Genomic DNA, 20,061 nt, shown 5'->3' on the forward strand with positions numbered 1-20,061 from the left:
ACAGTCAGAGCCGTGGCCCATCAGGGTTAATTAATACAGAGTTTCTATCGCCACCTCAGCTGCCTTCCTGCTTGCCTGCCTGATTCCCAACGCCTCCCTGACTCCCAACGTCTCTCCCTGACTCCCAACGTCTCTCCCCACCTTCGGTTTGACTCGCCAGAGGGACGACATACAGGGTCACAACGACAGGAGTCAGTATAGTGAACCTCTTGATTACAATGAGGCCCTTGATTTTGATGAAGGTCATAGATGATGCTGTCTAACCTAAATAATATGGGTCGCAATGAAAGGACAGATAGGATTTAGCCTTATCCCTTAATTAGGGAGGTCAGTGATGATGCAGACTAACCGTGGTACAGGACAGTATAGCCCATCATAATGACTGGAGGTCAGTGATGATGCAATCAGTCTAACCTATATATTAATATGCGTAATGAAGCAGCTAGGATCAACAACAGCACAGTAGGCTGTCTATAATCTGAGTGAAATCCATCTCATGGGATGGCCCAGGTCCACAGGTTGGCATAACTATAAAGTCCACCAAAGTGCAACCTTGAAAATAATTGGGAATTAGTTGTGGGATAACAGTTGATCAGCTAGCCCAACCGACAGCCTGCAATTAAATACTAGGGTGAAACAAGAAAAGCAAAGGAACCCCAGCCTGTAACTCAAGGATTTAAGGAACACGTCTGGGAACACGTCTGGCCAGGGAACACGTCTGGCCAAGGAACACGAATGGCCAAGATCAGAAATGACTTCATTGAGATTGGCCAATCAGCGTCGATTACAGTTCAAGGCCAGCTTTATGCTGTTGACCCAAATCTGACCACAACAAAGCCAACCTGCTCACCCCTGGACTGGAGCGACAGACCATCTGACGTCTGCTGTCCTGCTAATCTTAGATGGCAGGATTAGGTCTATTTTCCCGCCATGCTGGCCGACCCGAGGGCTTAACTCAATTAAAAAAGGAACACAATGAATGCTTTTGGAAGGAGCAGTAAACACGTAAATACATGTGTACTGTCAAGTTAACATAGTCACTTAGTTAGAGACCTGTGTGTATGTGTGTGTATATGTGGCAGTGTTTAACTATACTGGAATAGTAAACAAATAAACATTTGACCAACTGGGGACATTTTAATATTCCCTGCAAGGTCAAATGCGATTTCTTGGGGTTTTAGGGTTAAGATTAGAATTAGCATTAGGGTTAGAATTAGGTTTAGGAGCTAGGGTTAGTTTTAGAGGTAGGATTAGGAGCTATGGATAGGTTTAGGTTAAGGTTAGGTTTTCCGGTTCAGGTTAGGGTTAGAGTTAGGTTTAGGGGTTATGGAAAATGGTATTTTGAATGGGACTGAATTGTGTGTCCGCACAAGATTAGTTGTCGAGACAGTGTGTGTGTGTGTGTGTGTGCTTGAGACTCAGACCATGGAAAAAATTCCACAAATGTGAAAGACCCTGAAAATGAACTGGCATTCTGGCCTACATACTTTCAGCATGTTCAAAACCGGATATATTCCCGGCTGGTGGCAAGGTATTTTAGGCTTGACATTGAGCTTGTCTATAACCCATCAAAATATAATAATCAACTGGAAATAAAATGTAATAAAGGGTTACAAGGACCCTAAAGTGGACTGTGTTCATAACGTAAATCTAAGTGTAGGTAGGTGCCCTGTTCTGTCTGTGGATAGGTGGGGTTGGTGGGAACTGTGAAGGACAGGGCCCATGACAGCATCCATGACAGAGGTAAAAAAAAAAGGCCTGGAATTGCAGGGGCAGCACTGTGCATTGTGAACAAATAAATGACCTTAATATATGGAGCCTGTCATCTAAGCCTAGCCCCTAAAGCCCCAGACCCCCCTCTGCTTTCAGCAGCACAGGCGATACGGGCGTGTGTATTACTATTACATTATCTCGCCTGGTGTATATATTGAAAATGACTTTACGCATCTGTTAACATGTCATATCATTCCTGGCCCCCAAAACATGAACCCTCTCCCCATCTCCATGGTGAGACACCAGAGGGCCAATGAGCCACCCTCCACCGACTCCAGTTACCGTGGTGATTATCCATTATCTTTGACAATGTCACGCAATGACACCTAAACGCATTCTAAAGTGATTTTTACTACAGTGGCCATGGGCGAAAGGGAAGACAGCTATGGAGACGAGAGCTTTATCATCCCCCCGACTGACTGGTCGCTCTCCTCCTCTACTTTCTGCTTTCCTCTCCTCCTTTCTCCTCCCCTGTACTGCTCTCTCCTCTCCTCTCCTCTCCTCTCCTCTCCTCTCCTCTCCTCTCCTCTCCTCTCCTCTCCTCTCCTCTCCTCTCCTCTCTCTCCTCTCCTCTCCTCTCCTCTCCTCTCCTCTCCTCTCCTCTCCTTTCCTCTCCTCTCCTCTCCTCTCCTCTCCTCCGTTTCTCCAGAAGCACTAGGAACAAGAAGGTCAATGCACATCAGCCATTTCATCTGTGGAATAACCAGAAAACTGGAATGAATACGACCCGATGCAGATGTCAGGGATTAGATATCCAAGTCTGACCTTCAATCCCCCTCACTCATCCCCCTCACTCGTCCCCCTCACTCATCCCCCTCCCCACCCTCCTCAAAATGAGAGTTTCCTAAATGACCTTCATTGTCAGGAATGGTAATCCATTTAAGCCATTTAAAATGTATGAGTCAAAACAAAAGAATTAAAAGGGGAAGAGCCACAGGAGCAGGCAGTTAAAGTCAAGGTCATTCACACCGCCCAGGCTTTCCACTTGACGCAACAGCTGGTGTCCATGCAAAGCTCTGGGCGTTAATAAAAAGTGACAATGCAGCCCGAGCGGTGTGTATCACTAACGTCTGACACTAGCCTGGCAGATGTGTTCTCCCTGCATTAAAGGGGAGTCAAGGTTAAAGGAATTTAAAAGGAGAGGCGATGCCTAAACACTATTATATCATGTAATCTGCAGGCCAGCCTGGTGCACATACTCAACAGGGTACCTCACTTACACATGCAGCGTGACGGCCATTTGTAAATTAAATATGGCCCGGGCCTGACATGATTAAATAAGACAAAAAGACAACCTGACCAAATGCAATTGTTCAAACTGGGAACACAAGTGAACTTACACACAGTGGGAAAGTCAAATTAAAAGCTCTGTCTAACCTTGGCAGAGGTAAACAAGAGAATAACATGCTACTGAACAGCGTGAGACCACAACTAAAGACTAGTAAATCAGGACCAAGTAACAAGGAAAACACGCACGCACACACACACACACACACACACACACACACAGACACACACACGCACACAGACACACACACACACACACACACACACACACACACACACACACACACACACACACACACACACACACACACACACACACACACACACACAGACACAGACACACACACACACACACACACACACACACACACACACACACACACACACACACACACACACACACACACACTCACACACTCACGCACGAACTAGGGCACTCTGACCCAATTCTAAGGCCGCATTGACCCAACAACTCATGCATAGTGCACACACTCCCACATGCTCTCTCACTCTCACTCACGCACTCACTCACACACACACACACACACACACACACACACACACACACACACACACACACACACACACACACACACACACACACACACACACACACACACACACACACACACACACACACACACACACACACACACACACACACACACACACACACACACACACTAAAGAAAAAAAGGAACTCCATTTGTCCCAGGCCTCCCACAGTGAAAACATTGAAATGCACTTTTATTAATCTGCTTGCATCACATGGAAGAGTTTTACCATTTTCTTTTAAGGACAACCAGAGCTACAAGTAGAAGACAAAACTATTTGACACAAAACAGTTGGCATTCATGAGATTTATTGACAAATGTCAATAAACAAATAAGGTCCACATAGCAAAAACATGATAAAAAATGTATTTAAAAAGAATGCTGTAACTATATAATTTGTTTGCCCAGTGTGTAATTAATATATAATATAGTTAGTGACAACTGTGTGCAGTTTATAGTTTGTGACAGCAACTATGTGAGCTTATTAGAGTATTATAGACACAATGATTTCCTATGATCTTCTATTTAGAAGAATCTCTTCCCTTCTAACGACTCGTGTGGCTTGTGAGCGTCATAGTCATAGAAGCAAAACATGTGTTCCTGAGAGTCTCACGTTTTTCACAGTGAGGTCATAATAGTTTGAATCTCAATTAGCTCAGACTTTACAGACATTTATGTGAGAAGCACTGTTTCTGTTACCGCCCTAGCTCACAAACACCGCTCTAGCAAATGGTTTGTATCAGCAGAGGCAGAAGACATTAGCGGTCGACCGATTAACCGGAATGGCTGATTCATTAGGGCCGATTTCAAGTTCTCATAACAATCGGAAATCTGTATTTTTGCCTATTTTTTTTTTTACACCTTTATTTAATCTTTATTTAACTAGGTAAGTCAGTTAAGAACACATTCTTATTTTCAGGAACGGTGGGTTAACTGCCTCGTTCAGGGGCAGAACGACAGATTTTCACCTTGTCAGTTCGGGGGATCCAATCTTGCAACCTTACAGTTAACTAGTCCAACGCAATAACGACCGTTGCACTCCACATGGAGACTGCCTGTGACGCGAATGCAGTAAGCCAAGGTAAGTTGCTAGCTAGCATTAAACTTATCTTATAAAAAACAATCAATCATAATCTCTAGTTAACTACACATGGTTGATGATATTACTAGATATTATCTAGTGTGTCCTGCGTTGCATATAATCTGACTGAGCATACAAGTATCTAAGTATCTGACTGAGCGGTGGTAGGCAGAAGCAGGCGCGTAGACATTCATTCAAACAGCACTTTTGTGTGTTTTGCCAGCAGCTCTTCGTTGTGTGTCAAGCATTGCGCTGTTTATGACTTCAAGAATATCAACTCCCAAGATGAGGCTGGTGTAACCGAAGTGAAAAGGCTAGCTAGTTAGCACGCGCAAATAGCGTTTCAAACACCACTTGCTCTGCATGGGTAACGCTGCTTCGAGGGTGGCTGTTGTCGTTGTGTTCTTGGTTCGAGCCCAGGGCGAAGACGGACGGAAGCTATACTGTTACACTGGGAATACGAAAGTGCCTATAAGAACATCCAATAGTCAAAGGTTAATGAAATACAAATGGTATAGAGGGAAATAGTCCTATAATTCCTACAATAACTACAACCTAAAACTTCTTACCTGGGAATATTGAAGACTCATGTTAAAAGGAACCACCAGCTTTCATATGTTCTCATGTTCTGAGCAAGGAACTTAAACGTTAGCTTCCTTACATGGCACATATTGCACTTTTACTTCTCCAACACTTTGTTTTGCATTATTTAAATCAAATTGAACATGTTTCATTATTTATTTGAGGCTAAATTGATTTTATTGATGTATTATATTAAATTAAAATAAGTGTTCATTCAGTATTGTTGTAATTGTCATTATTACAAATAAATAAATAAAATTGGCCTATTAGATCGGTATCAGCTTTTTTGGTCCTCCAATAATCGGTATCGGCGTTAAAAAAAAATCATAATCGGTCGACCTCTAGAAGACATAGACATATTCAATGCAACAACCTAGCAATCTGTAGCTCAAACAATGTTTAAAAAGGGTTAGAATTCCAAAACGCACCGACATTACCGTGGGACTCAAAACCACAAAGATGTACTTCGTCCACACTCTAAACACACACCATCCTTTTGAAACAGCCATACTCCCCAGTCTAACATGTGAATATGAACATTGCGTGATGACCTAACACTAACATCACTGTCTGACTAAACATGAAGCGAACAGATTTCCCCAGTTACAGTTCCTGGCCTATGTCAGTGTCAGGCCTTGATCAGGGGAGAGGGAGGTTTAACTTCTGTACACATCAGTACAAAGAGTTCTCAGTGGGACAACAGAAAATAATTCATGCACATTGATGAGTCATTTTAGCGATTCAGAGCCTAGCAGACTGGCAGGATGATCAGAGGGGAGGACACAGCCAAATCCAGATGACCCTGGATGATATCACTCTTTCCCCACTGTACCCTGGCCTGCATGGATGGCCTGCATGGCTCTGGGTCCACAATAGAACAGCAAGGCTATCAAAATGTTTGTGTCCATAGTAAATATTTGTGTGGCGGTGGAAGACCCACCCAAGGGCAATTTCCTGAGAGAGAGAGGGCTGGGGAATTAGTGTGTTGATTAAAACACACACGCACACATTCCCATATCTTAATGAGCTGTGGCCGCTACCAATCTATACCAATTCATTCCTATTGGGCTTCCATGCTAATCTTACGCTAACATTGTCTATTCAAAATACGCACAAAAAAAATCCCCACCCCAAAGCAACAAGCCATTTTCCATGGGAAGCGGCCTCAGCTGAGGGTGATTGAGGTTGGAGGAACTGGAAGCCAGAACAGCTGATTAGCCCAGGGCCTTGAAGCCAAAGGACACATCTAGTCATCTAGAAGCCCTTTGAAGGTATTGAACCAGACCACTGGGCTGGCGATCATGATGATAATGGCTGAGGTAAATAGGCCACTTTCCCATTGAAATCATCTGTCCCTCCCTGTGTCAGGCTGTTGCTGCTGCCCAGAACATTGGCTACTAAACCATGCTAAAAAACCCTGGCCTTTAATGAACAAATTCCATAATATCCTTGGCTTCTATCCTAAACAGCTCCCTCTTTCTCTGTGGGAGTCAGCAGCATAGGTCTTTATTAGTTTAAAGGAGTAGTCTGCTGATTATAGGATGAGTAATTATGAGATGCTTTGTGAATAGGAAAGCCATCCTGTGACAGAGGACTAAGTGACAAAAAAAAGAGGGAACATCTTTGCATTCTCGCCCATCGTTTCACAATTCATAATGCCTCCAGTGACCTACTTCGCCAGGAGTCTTTCAATCATTCTAATGTTTCTGCCCACAGTGAGCTCTGGGAATGGCAGGGTGGGGCATGATTTGGGTACAATGGGCCATATCATTTGTCTTTCCACCAATCTACTTTTTCTGTTTCTTGATACAACTAAGAACATCATCTCATCATCTCATTCAGAGTCACACAATTAAACACAATTAAACAGTGCACTTAACCCACTAAAGGAAACCACAACTATGCATTACCTTTTGGAAGACATTTTCAAGCAGGCAGGCAGGCAGCACAGCAGCAGCACCAATCTAGTTGTCAGGCCAGAAGCCAACATATGCCAATAAACATCCCAGGACACCTCAACACGATTAGGACTACACATACCCCTGGAGCTCTAAGCTAGATCCAGTACTCCTTGTGCTCAGACCCGGTGCCAGAACGAATCAGTTGGATGGGCCTTTGAATTCCATAGGGGGGCACGTTTTTTCACAGGACCTCCTTTGTCTGCACGCAATATTTGAAATGGCTGTAATAGTAGACCATCGGCAGCTTGTGAGTTTAAAGTTTGGAGAAGCTTACTATTTATCCTACCATTTCTACCGATCTGCTTGGCAGTTATGATTATTTCTATATGCGCATTCTCTTGGAACAGTTTCACTTCAATAATAACTTTTTTGTTTCTCAAAATCATTGTCTCGTGGTTAATCATGAAAATATGAAGTAAAATGATAAAAATCTCAAAGTTAAAATGAAACTATGCCGAGAGAACTAGCCTCTGCCATATGGGCAAACTGATACACTCTGATACACTGTGATCCATTAGAGGCTAAAGAAATGAGAGCATAGTCAGAGACGCAGCAGTAAGCCTATAACGTTCATCGTCAACTAAGTAAAATACATAGGCCTAAAGCTGATGAATAAAAACAGTAGAAAATATCCTGATGAAAATTCTGGTTCTTTCAATCACATTCATCTCTCTATTCCACCTGTCTGCCTCTCTTTTATCTGTCTTGATTTGAGCTACTGCTAGTGAAGTGCAACATTGTATCAAATCATCACTTGGTCCGGCTTGATGCTGTCTCTTGCAAACTTATAACATTGTATCAACTAGCCTATTCTGGGCCCTGAACATGTCCTGGCCCCTGAGCTCAGGACAGAAAGCTGTTTTTTATGGCATTTCCACTGGATATATGGGACCATCAGATCATGATATTTTGCTCTTTCACACGGCTTGGTGATCATCGAGGCTAGAAGTGTTGGAAAGATTCAAATGCTGTGGAACTATCATTCGCAGTGGATGCTAACTGACTTCGTTGACTTGTATGAGGCAAAGAAAAAATGTGGTGTACGTGGTGATTTAAGACAATCAGAATCGGACATTGCCAAATGGGCACTTTCCTACATACGCATGCATTCTGGAGAGAGAAACCATATCTTCACCACACCCCCTTCTTCTAGATGCAACAGTTTAAATTACACTCAAGACACATTATCTTCACACATATTTTATATGCTTTTCACTGACAGCCACACCTCAATCAGCTAGACCACATGCACTACCCAAATTGCGGGCTTGTGATTTGAAACAATCCACAGCAAAACATTTTTAAAGAAGCTAATGATCCTCTGTGGCTAAGTCATGCTCCTTGGTGAAGTATTTTGAATGATTTTATTTAGACAGGAGTAATTATATAATTTTGGCCAAATATCAATTTACTTTAGGACAATCTAGCATCCCGACAGTGCACTGTACACGAGCAAACCTTCCTTTCCAATTCGCAAGAGATCTGTATATAATGAGGAGATGCTCATGTCTCCGCCCTAACAATAAGAGTATTTGTCCCAAAGGGGCGAAGGCAGGCGACAAGCTTAGGTCTGCATATTATTCCCGTAGAGGGGAGTTGTTTCGCTCAATCGGATGCTTTAACTGAGATTGATGAATCCTTCTGTTGGAGAGCATCTCAGTCAAATAAATGATAAATATGGAAATATTTGATTTGGACGGGCAAGGAGGTACGGTACGGCGGGCCAGGCCTCCTAAGGCCCGCCAAACAATGCCGGCCCTGCTTGTGCTACAGCTTGAGCTAAACCACATACACTTCAATGCTATTATACTACAGTACTTCTGCTAACTAGCTAGTAGCTACACATCCTTCCATACGGCCCTGATCAGGGTTAGGGCTCATTTCCGTTTTAATTCAGGAAGTGAATAGAAAATTAATAATTCAGTAGCAGTCTGTAGTGAATGCTACCCTAAGCAATGCATTGTAGGCTAGCTAACACAAGTCTTCTCTGATTGTGAGGTGAACACAGACACACATAATTCTCCCCTACCATGTCATCCTTAGCTGTGAAGGCTGATACAGGTAAAGTGTAGTAATCAATGTGCTCTACTGGCAGGAGCGCTCTGCAGAATATTAATCAGGCCCTATACTGCCCTACCCTCCCTCATTCTCATCCCTCTTCTTCTTCTCTCTCTCATTCCCTCCCTCTGTTCATCCTCTCTCTTTCTCCTTCCTCGCTCACCTTTCTCATGAGTTGACATCCCCCTGTGCCCCAGACCTGACCAACGCTAAAGGAGAGCGTGCTGTCTTCTGCACAGATAGCTGCTGCCACTAATCAGGCCTACGTGCACCGGGCCGTGGGATTAAAGAGCTCGCACAGCTTGACTCAGGCACTGAATAGCACAGCCACACATACACACACAAACACAAATACACACACATACTCACACACACACACACACTCATCCACTCACACAATGAGGTCAAAATAAAACCTGTAACAACCCAGAAGTGTCTCGCCCTACTAAAACGAGGTCAGCATAAAAAAGCTGCAGCAGGAGAACAGTTATAAAATAACTCGCAGCACAACACGATTAGAGCTAAATTTACACCTACAGTCAAAATGGAACCTTTGGCAAACCATGCCGCTTTATCTCTCTTTCTCGCTCTCTCTCTGAACACACTTCATGAACACTGCTTCATGGTGTTGTGTCCATTTCAAATTAAGGGCACAAACTCGACAACCATGAATTGACAGAGATGGTTTATGGGGGGGGGGGGGTGTCTCTTTCTCTGTCTCTTTATCTGTCTCCACAGTATCAAACAGTTCCTCTAGTGTGTCTGTCGGTCTCTCTACGTGGAGGTAGGAGCAGTGGGTCCTCGGTCCCAGTGTGTGTGCACACAGAGACAGGCCAGCCGTGGAGCACAGATAGGAGAGAAGAACGCCACCCTACGCATCAGCAGGGATATTTCATTATGTACATAACGAGTGCCATTAATCGCTCTTAACAAGAGGACACCAACCTCACCTTGGTAGTCTAACACGCATAGCAGGGGGGTGGGGCAGAGGGGAAGGGGATGGAAGGGAGTAGGGGTAGAAATGTAAATTCTTCACACTCAGGGATCTGCCATCGTCTGTGCTACTGCTGCTGCTGCCCAACTGACCAATACCCCAGCCAGAGTGTGAATAAATAAATAAAAGAAGGGGAAAATGCCGCAGTGTTCGTGCCACAAGGCTTGTGCCCTTGACATACTGACATGGGGCCCCTGTCATGTGACACTCTGTCATCAGCCGCGCAGCCACCTGGCAGTCCCCACCTTCCCCTGTCCTCATCCTCCGGTGACCCGATGCAGTTCGCTCCTCCCCCCCACCCCACGCCCCTTCTCCTTTCCTAAACCTCCTCCCTCCCGCGCAACAGTGCGGCAAGGTCGGGGGGGTCACCGTGTCCTCATCTGTAATCCGCTGCCATTCGTCAGCAGCCCCGGCCCAGGCTGGAGGAGAGAAGAGAGGCAGCCGCTCCAACAAGGGGAGAATGCCCAATTAGGCAGCTGTCACCCTCAAACATACGCACACAGACACACACATACAGCCTAGCACAGCAGAGCCGGAGAGAGCAGGGGAGAGAGAGGGATCGAGGGAGGGAGGCAATGGAGGACATACAGTGTTTTCAGAAAGTATTCACACCCCTTGACTTTTTCCAAATTATGCTGTGTTACAGCCTGAATTTCAAATGGATTAAATACAAATGTTTCTGTCACTGGCCTACTATACACAATACCCCATAATGTCAATGTGGAATTATGTTTTTGAAATTTGGACAAATTAATTAAAAATTCAAAGCTGAAATTTATAGTCAATAAGTACTCAACCCCTTTGTTAAGGCAAGCCTAAATAAATTCAGTAGTAGAAATGTGCTTAACAAGTCACATAATAAGTTGCATGGACTTAATCTGTGTACATTAATACTGTTTAAAATGTTTGTTTTTTAATGACTACCTTATTTCTGTACCCCACACATACAATTATATGTGTTTCCTTTATCGGTATTTATTATAACATATCTGTATATGTTATGTTACGTACGTATGTATGTATGTACACAACCATTCAAAAGTTGGGGGGCACTTAGAAATGCTTTGTTTTTGAAAGAAAAGCATTTTTTTGTCTATTAAAATAACATCAAATTGATCAGAAATACAGTGTAAACATTGCCTAGGAGGCAAGCATCCTGGAGTCGCCTCTTCACTGTTGACGTTGAGACTGGTGTTTTACATGGGCACTATTTAATGAAGCTGCCAGTTAAGGACTTGTGAGACGTCTGTTTCTCAAACTAGACATTCTAATGTACTTGTCCTCTTGCTCAGTTGTGCACCGGGGCCTCCCTATCCTCTTTCTATTCTAGTTAGAGACAGTTTGCGCTGTTCTGGGAAGGGAGTAGTACACAGCGTTGTATGGGATCTTCAGTTTCTTGGCAATTTCTCACATGAAATAGCCTTCATTTCTCAAAACAAGAATAGACTGACGGGTTTCAGAAGAAAGTTCTTTGTTTCTGGCCATTTTGAGTCTGTAATCGAACCCACAAATGCTGATGCTCCAGATACTAAACTAGTCTAAAGAAGGCCAGTTTTTTATTGCTTCTTTAATCAGGAAAACAGTTTTTAGCTGTGCTAACATAATTGCAAAAGGGTTTTCTAATGATCAATTAGCCTTTTAAAATGATCAACATGGATTAGCTAACACAACGTGCCATTGGAACAGAGGAGTGATGGTTGCTGATAATGGGCCTCCGTACGCCTATGTAGATATTCCATTAAAAATGATAATTTTCCAGCTACAATAGTCATTTACAACATTAACAATATCTACACTGTATTTCTGATACATTTTATGTTATTTTAATGGACAAAAAAATGTGTGTTTTTTTTAAAAACAAGGACATTTCTAAGAGACCCCAAACTTGTGAACGGTACTGTATGTATGTATGCATATGTATGTATATTATTTTACTGCTCTAGGGATATAATTATTGTTTGGATAACCTTATTTACTATTATGGATTGAGTTGTATCTTGCATTTCTTCACTCTTTATGCTTTGCATAATGCAGAGAACACCGGAAGAAGAATTATCATTAAATTACCACAGTGAACTATTGTAATGTTTGTTTCAAAACGTGGTCTAGAAAAGTAAGATGTATTACGCAGGTTTATTGTTTTAGTTAGAACAATTATGATGAAAAGGGTGTGGATTACAGCCTCTTTTTGTACTTTTTCTCGTCACTCCGGTCGGCCACCCCTCGTGGAGGTTTGTGCTCTTTGATTGGCTCAAAGTCAAGTTGTTGGCCACTGACGTGCAGGCCAATTTTACAAGTAGAAATGGAAGGTTCATCGGTATCAGGGCGGTACGCAGCAGGTACGTCTTTTGTTCTAGCAATTGAAAGAAGGCTTCCTACTGTGCTAAGTACCTATCGGCCGTCAGTTTTCTCGGTGTGTCTGACCTCTAACGTGAGAAGGAGGAGGAATGGGTCAGGAAGGGTTTTGAAGTCACTATTTGCGTTACATTACGTTTAATATCAAACCACCACCTATGCCATTCTCTCTTACTAACACTGGACATTATCAGAGCTCACTGACAGCCTTTCCACTGGGGCTGAGTTTGACATTTCAAAGAGTCCCCCCCTCTCTTTCTCTCTCTCCCTGGGAGATTTGTCAATGACAATGTCTCCTCTCTATCAATAGCCTGCAGATGTGATGAAATGATAAAGGAGAGGTAGAAGGAGACTTGTCTAGAAAGAAAGAAAGAAAAGCAAGTTTCCCAAAGCTTTCTCCCTTGGTTGAAGATAATCATAGGGTGTTCTAAATTTAATGGTAGCTGTCCCACAATTTATCCACACTAAACCATCTGTCTAATCAGCCATGCTGGTGGAGAGGTTCTGAGGAACCCCCACCAGACAGACAGAGAGACAGACAGACAGCGAGATAGAGGACTTTCCATTGTGTCTCGAAGTACACCAGATATCAAATGGCTGACAAACAGCCCCTAATTGGATATCTCATCATCTCCAAATACATCTGTTTTGAGTAATGGAAGAAGTAATCAGCAGAAATTATACAATGAGTACTGCCTGCCAAACAGGAAGCAGCAAGATTTATGTCCTGGCCAACCACCATTGCTCCTTATTGATTGTTTTCCCTAAATTGTTTTCTGTTTAATCAACAACAAAAAAATATCTAAATCGAACAAGTGAGACTGACTGAGATGGGGGAGGTTGTTTATGGTTTGGTTTCAGCATGTTTAGCTTGTTTTAAAAGTAGCAGCATTTGTTAAGTTAACTAGCTAAAAATCTATTGGGGACTACGGTATATACACCAAGTGTTACCAAAGATTTGTTTCCGTCTTCTTGTCTAAGTAGCCTTGTCCGAACCAGAATGGCCCATAGGGCAGGAGCCTATCTACTGTTTCTGTAGAGTGAGGCAGCTTGATGTAAGTAGGGCCTTACAATCAATCCATCTGTGCCGAGTAGAGGCATCGGATCCCATTTTTCAAGTCTTTGGTATGACTCAACTAGCGATTAGGTCCGTGCACAGACCTTTCAGGGGACAGGTGCCAAAAAACTAAAACAATCTACCTCATAATTCATATATTGAAACTCGTGACTGTAGCGAAAAGTCCAGCATCCTGGAGTTGCCTCTTTACTGTTGATCTTGAGACTGGTGTTTTGCGAGTACTATTTAATGAAGCTGCCAGTTGAGGACTTGTGAGGCGTCTGTTTATCAAACTAGACATTCTTATGTACTTGTCCTCTTGCTAAGTTGTGCACCGGGGCCTCCCACTCCTCTTTCTATTCTGGTTAGAGCCAGTTTGCGAAGTGAGTGAGTAGTACACAGCGCTGTACGAGATCTTCAGTTTCTTGGCAATTTCTCACAGGGAATAGCCTTCATGTCTCAAAACAAGAATAGACTAATGAGTTTCAGAAGAAAGTTCTTTGTTTCTGGCCATTTTGATCATGTAATCAAACCCACAAATGCTGATGCTCCAGATACTCAGCTAGTCTAAAGAAGGACAGTTTTATTGCTTCTTTAATGAGCACAACAGTTTTCAGCTGTGCTAACACAATTGCAAAGGGGTTTTCTAATCATCAATTAGCCTTTTAAAATTATCAAATTGGATTAGCTAACACACCGTGCCATTGGAACACAGGAATAATGGTTGCTGATAATGGGCCTCTGTACGCCTATGTAGATATTCCATAAAAAATCTGCCGTTTCCAGCTACAATAGTCATTTACGACATTAACAATGTCTACACTGTATTTCTGATCAATTTGATGTTATTTTAATGGACAAAAATGTGATTTTCTTTCAATAACAACATTTCTAAGTGGCCCCAAACTTTTGAATGGTAGTGTACGTAGTATGGTCACTGTGGGGACGAAGTCGTAGATGCACTTATTGATGAAGCCAGTGATTTATGTGGTATACTCCTCAATGCCATCGGATGAATCCCGGAACGTATTCCAGTCTGTGCTAGCAAAACAGTCCTGTAGCTTAGCATCCGTGTTATCAGACCACTTCCGTATTGAGTGTGTCACTGGTAGTTCATACTTGAGTTTTTGCTTGTAATCAGGAATCAGGAGGATGGAATTACAGTCAGATTAGCCAAATGGAAGGCAAGGGAGAGCCTGTACGCGTCTCTATGTGTGGAGTATAGGTGCTCTAGAGTTATTTTCCTGTCTGGTTGCACATGTGACACGCTGGTAGAAATGATGTAAAACGGATTTAAGTTTTCCTGCACAAGTCCACAGCCACTAGGAGTGTCGCTTCTGGGTGAGCATTCTCTTGTTTGCTTATGGCCTTATACAGCTCGTTGAGTGTGGTCTTAGTGCCTGCATCGGTTAGTGGAGGTAAATAGACAAATACAACAAATTCAGATGAAAACTCTCTTGGTAAATAGTGTGGTCTACAGCTTATCAAGAGGTACTCTACCTCAGGCGAGCAAAACCTTCAGACTTCTTTAATATTAGAAATCGCGCACCGGCTTTAGTTGACAAATAGACACAGACCGCCACACCAGTCTTACCGGAGGTTACAGTTCTGTTTTGCCGATGCTCGTAAAACACAGCCAACTGTATATTATCTATGTCCTCGTTCAGCCACGACTCGGTGAAACACAAGATATTACAGTTTTTAATCACCTCTGATTCGCCTCTAATTCTGAATCCATTTTTTAAATTCAGTCCGAGGTGAGTGATCGCTGTTCTGATGTCCAGAAGCTCTTTTCGGTCATATAAAAAAAGTTACAAACAACACGAAAAAACACACAGAATAGCATAATTGTTTAGGAGCCCGTAAAACAGCAGCCATCCCCTCAAGCACCATTCTGTAGTTAGTTGTGTAGACAAGGTTAATTTACTCAGTTTTGGTATAATGCTTCTTAATAATGGAGCTGCTAAAAAGAGAAACAGCCTAGTCTTCAGTAAAACATCAGAAGGTTTCTTGAAGCAAGAATAGGCACCCTGTTGACTTTCTTTTGTTAGCAGCTCCAGTTTGTCCAGAGCAGAATGAATGGGTTATCCCTTCAGTATTCTAACTCCTACCAGCCAAAACAAGTCAACAGATGAGGATTTGGAGACCACAACCATTGGATCTTTAAAGAACTTTAAATGCACAGCGCAGCCTAACACTAGATTTTCCTGTGTTATATATATATTTCCACACTATAAGGTTGGAATAATACTCTGAAATTGTGAAAATTATTATAATGCACTTTTAGTGTAAGAGCTTAGTTTTGGCCTACCAGGTGGTAAATTATACTAAACAAAAATATAAAAGCAAAATGTAAAAATTAAAAAAAAAATGTTGCTGATTTACAGTTTATATAATCAGTTAATTTAAATAAATAAATTAGGCCCTAATCTATGGATTTCACATGACTGGGCCGGGGCACAGCCATGGATGGGCCTGGGAAGGCATAGACCAAACCACTTGGGAGCCAGGCCAACCAACTGCAGAGGCAGCCCCAGCCAATCAGAATGAGTTTCCCCCCCCACAAAAGGGATTTATTACAGACAGAAATACTCCTCAGCTCCTTATCTTGACAAAGGATGAAATGCTAATGAACAGGGATGTAAACAAATTTGTGCACAAAATTCTAGATAAATATATTTTTTGTGTGTATGGAACATTTATGGGATCTTTTATTTCAGCTCATGAAACATGGGACCAACACTTTACATTTGAAACATTTATGTTTTGTTCAGTGTAGTTAATAGAACAATAAGAGAGTTCCAAACCTCTCTGCCAATGACAACTAGTTTTCAGTTTTCCCCTCCCCATTCAGACCATTCCCAGACAGACCATTCCCAGATACTCTTTGCTAAGAAGCTATTTTTGTTTCTTTGTGACCATTTTCATTTAAAACAATCACAGTGCTTACAGTAATTGTTACCTTAGAGCAGTGGTCACCAAACTACGGCCCGCGGGCCGGATACGGCCCGTCAGCACATTTGGCCCGGCCCTCTGAACAATACCAGAGACGCTATCAAATTTTTTTCCTATTTGGCCTCCAGAAAAAAAATCCTAGGCCCGGCCCTGTCAAAGAGAGAACGGAATAATGGCGAAAAAGGTTAGGTAAGAGAAAAATTGATTCAGAATGCAGGGTATTTAACCTGCAGTGGACAAACGATTATTTTTTTGTTCAATGCAAAGAAAAGGCTGTTTGTCTCATCTGTCAAGAGACGGTGGCGGTATTCAAAGAATACAATCTTCGCCGACACTATGAATCCCGTCACAAAGACAAGTACGATAGCTTGCAAGGCCAAATACGAGCAGACAAACTCTCAAAGCTAAAAAGTGGACTACTATCTCAGCAGAATACATTTGTACGCCAAGCTCAGCTGAACCAGGCATCCGTTCGGGCCAGCTTTCGGGTTGCTAAACTGATAGCAAGAAGCGGTAAGCCTTTCACTGACGGAGGTTTACATTTACATTTACATTTAAGTCATTTAGCAGACGCTCTTATCCAGAGCGACTTACAAATTGGTGCATTCACCTTATGACATCCAGTGGAACAGTCACTTTACAATAGTGCATCTAAAACTTAAGGGGGGGGGGGGGGTGAGAGGGATTACTTATCCTATCCTAGGTATTCCTTAAAGAGGTGGGGTTTCAGATGTCTCCGGAAGGTGGTGATTGACTCCGCTGTCCGCTGTCCTGGCGTCGTGAGGGAGTTTGTTCCACCATTTGTTAAGAAATGTATGGATGCTGTCGCGGAGGAGGTGTGTCCCGAGAAGAAAGATGCATTTAATGCCGTAAGTCTGTCGGCGAGTACAATCACCAGACGCGTTGAAGAAATCGTGAGTAATGTATATGCCCAGCTGCAGCAGAAGACGAAAGAATTTGACTTTTTTTTCATTAGCACTTGATGAGAGCACGGACGTGCAAGACACAGCGCAACTGCTCATTTTTATTCGTGGAGTTAGCGCAAACTTTGAGATATGCGAGGAGCTGGCAGCCCTCCAAAGTCTCAAAGGGACTACAACGGGAGAGGATATTTTTGACAAAGTGTGCCAAACCATGGAGAAGTTGGACCTGGACTGGTCCTTCTGTAGCTCAGTTGGTAGAGCATGGCGCTTGTAACGCCAGGGTAGTGGGTTTGATCCCCGGGACCACCCATACGTAGAATGTATGCACACATGACTGTAAGTCGCTTTGGATAAAAGCGTCTGCTAAATGGCATATATTATTATATTTATTATCACGACTGACGGGGCTCCTAGCATGGTGGGCGAAACTCGCGGTCTAATAGGACGCATGAACCGGGAGTTGGAAAAAAAGGGTCTCACCGCCCCGCTACGAGTCCACTGCCTAATTCACCAGCAAGCACTGTGCTGCAAAGTGTTGACGTGGGATTCTGTAATGAAGGTTGTGGTGTCGTGCATAAACTTCATCAGAGCAAAGGGACTTAAACACAGGCAGTTCCAAGAATTCCTGTCTGAACTGGAGTCTACGCACGGAGATGTGCTGTACTACACAGAGGTCCGATGGCTGAGCCGGGGCAGAGTTTTGAGGCGTTTTTACGAGCTGCTACCCGAAATTAACGCATTTCTTCATTTAAAAGACAAAACGGTCCCAGAGCTGATCGACCCAGAATGGAAATGGCACCTCGCATTTTTAACAGACGTGACAGAAATACTTAACAGCCTTAACTTGCAGCTACAAGGCGAGGGGAAACTCATTTGCGACATGTATTCACACATAAAAGCATTTGAGGTGAAATTAGCGCTGCTTTTGGAACAAGTGAAAAAGCGCAACTTCGTCCATCTTCCTGCTACCCAAAACCTGTCGACTGAGAACCCAGCGGTCCCGTTCCCAGCTGAAAAGTGTGTGGAAGCACTGGAAATGCTGAAGGCGGAGTTCGGTGTGCGATTCAGTGAAAGAAATCCGTCTTTTTCAGAACCCCTTTGTCGCCGACATTGATGAAGCCCAGCCTTCATATCAGTTTGAGTTGGCTGAGTTACAGAACTGTGATGTTCTGAAAGACGCATTCAAGCCCAACAGTCTCATTGACTTCTATGCCGCCCTCCCAAACGACACATATCCAAACATCAAAAAACACGCAATGAAAATGTCCACAGTTTTTGGCAGCACGTATATCTGCGAGAAAACCTTTTCTCGCATGAAACTGCTGAAAACCCCGATGAGATCAAGATTGACAGATGAACATTTGCATCAGTGCTTGAGACTGGATGTAACTAGAATGGAACCTGATATTCAACTTCTCACCAGCCAGATGCAGGCCCACAGTTCACACTGATGAACATACATAGGTAAGCTCACTTTTCTGACTTGAATGAGTCATTCTGAGCATAAACAAATATAATCATAATAAAATCTACTGGGATAAAATCCATCTTTACAACCATACTGGTAGTGAAATGTATTGTGCTGTGTAGGTGCTGTATCACTTAGTTCAGTTTCTCAACCTGCTTCTTTTGTGGTTTTCACAGGGAAGTTGATGAGAGAGAGCTGCAAACAGCGGTGTCTACAAGCCTACTGGAACCTACAAAAGGATTATAAGGAAGGAACACAAGAACTTTAAGAGACTGCTCATATGTGTCAGAGAGATTCTGCTCTGACAACTGAGCTGAACTTTTATCTGTTAAGATTGTGCATGGCACGACAGAAAGTTAATGTTCCATGGCTTTTTTTCTATGAAGAACCCAGAGAGAGTTATTTAGTTATTATTTATTTCCTGTTTTATCTGTGAAGAACTCAGAGAGGGTTATTTAGTTATTATTTATTTCCTGTTTTTATCTGTGAAGAACTCAGAGAGGGTTATTTAGTTATTATTTATTTCCTGTTTTTTCTGTGAAGAACTCAGAGGGTTATTTAGTTATTATTTATTTCATTAATAGTGTTATTATTTATTTCCTGTTTTTTCTGTGAAGAACCCAGAGAGAGTTATTTAGTTATTATTTATTTCCTGTTTTATCTGTGAAGAACTCAGAGAGGGTTATTTAGTTATTATTTATTTCCTGTTTTATCTGTGAAGAACACAGAGAGAGTTATTTAGTTATTATTTATTTCCTGTTTTATCTGTGAAGAACTCAGAGAGGGTTATTTAGTTATTATTTATTTCATTAATAGTGTTATTATTTGTTTCCTGACTTTTTTTCTGTAAAGAACCTGGAAAGGGTTATTTGGTTATGTGTGGCTTTCTGGAAAACAATACAAATTTTAAGCTCCCCTACGATCGTCACACTTTTTCTGTTACAAACTGACACCGGCCCCCCATCAGAGAAGGGAAAAGTTATGTGGCCCTCACAGGAAAAGTTTGGGGACCC

The sequence above is a fragment of the Oncorhynchus gorbuscha genome, linkage group LG16, assembly GCF_021184085.1.
Source record: "Oncorhynchus gorbuscha isolate QuinsamMale2020 ecotype Even-year linkage group LG16, OgorEven_v1.0, whole genome shotgun sequence".
Taxonomy (NCBI): Eukaryota; Metazoa; Chordata; class Actinopteri; order Salmoniformes; family Salmonidae; genus Oncorhynchus; species Oncorhynchus gorbuscha.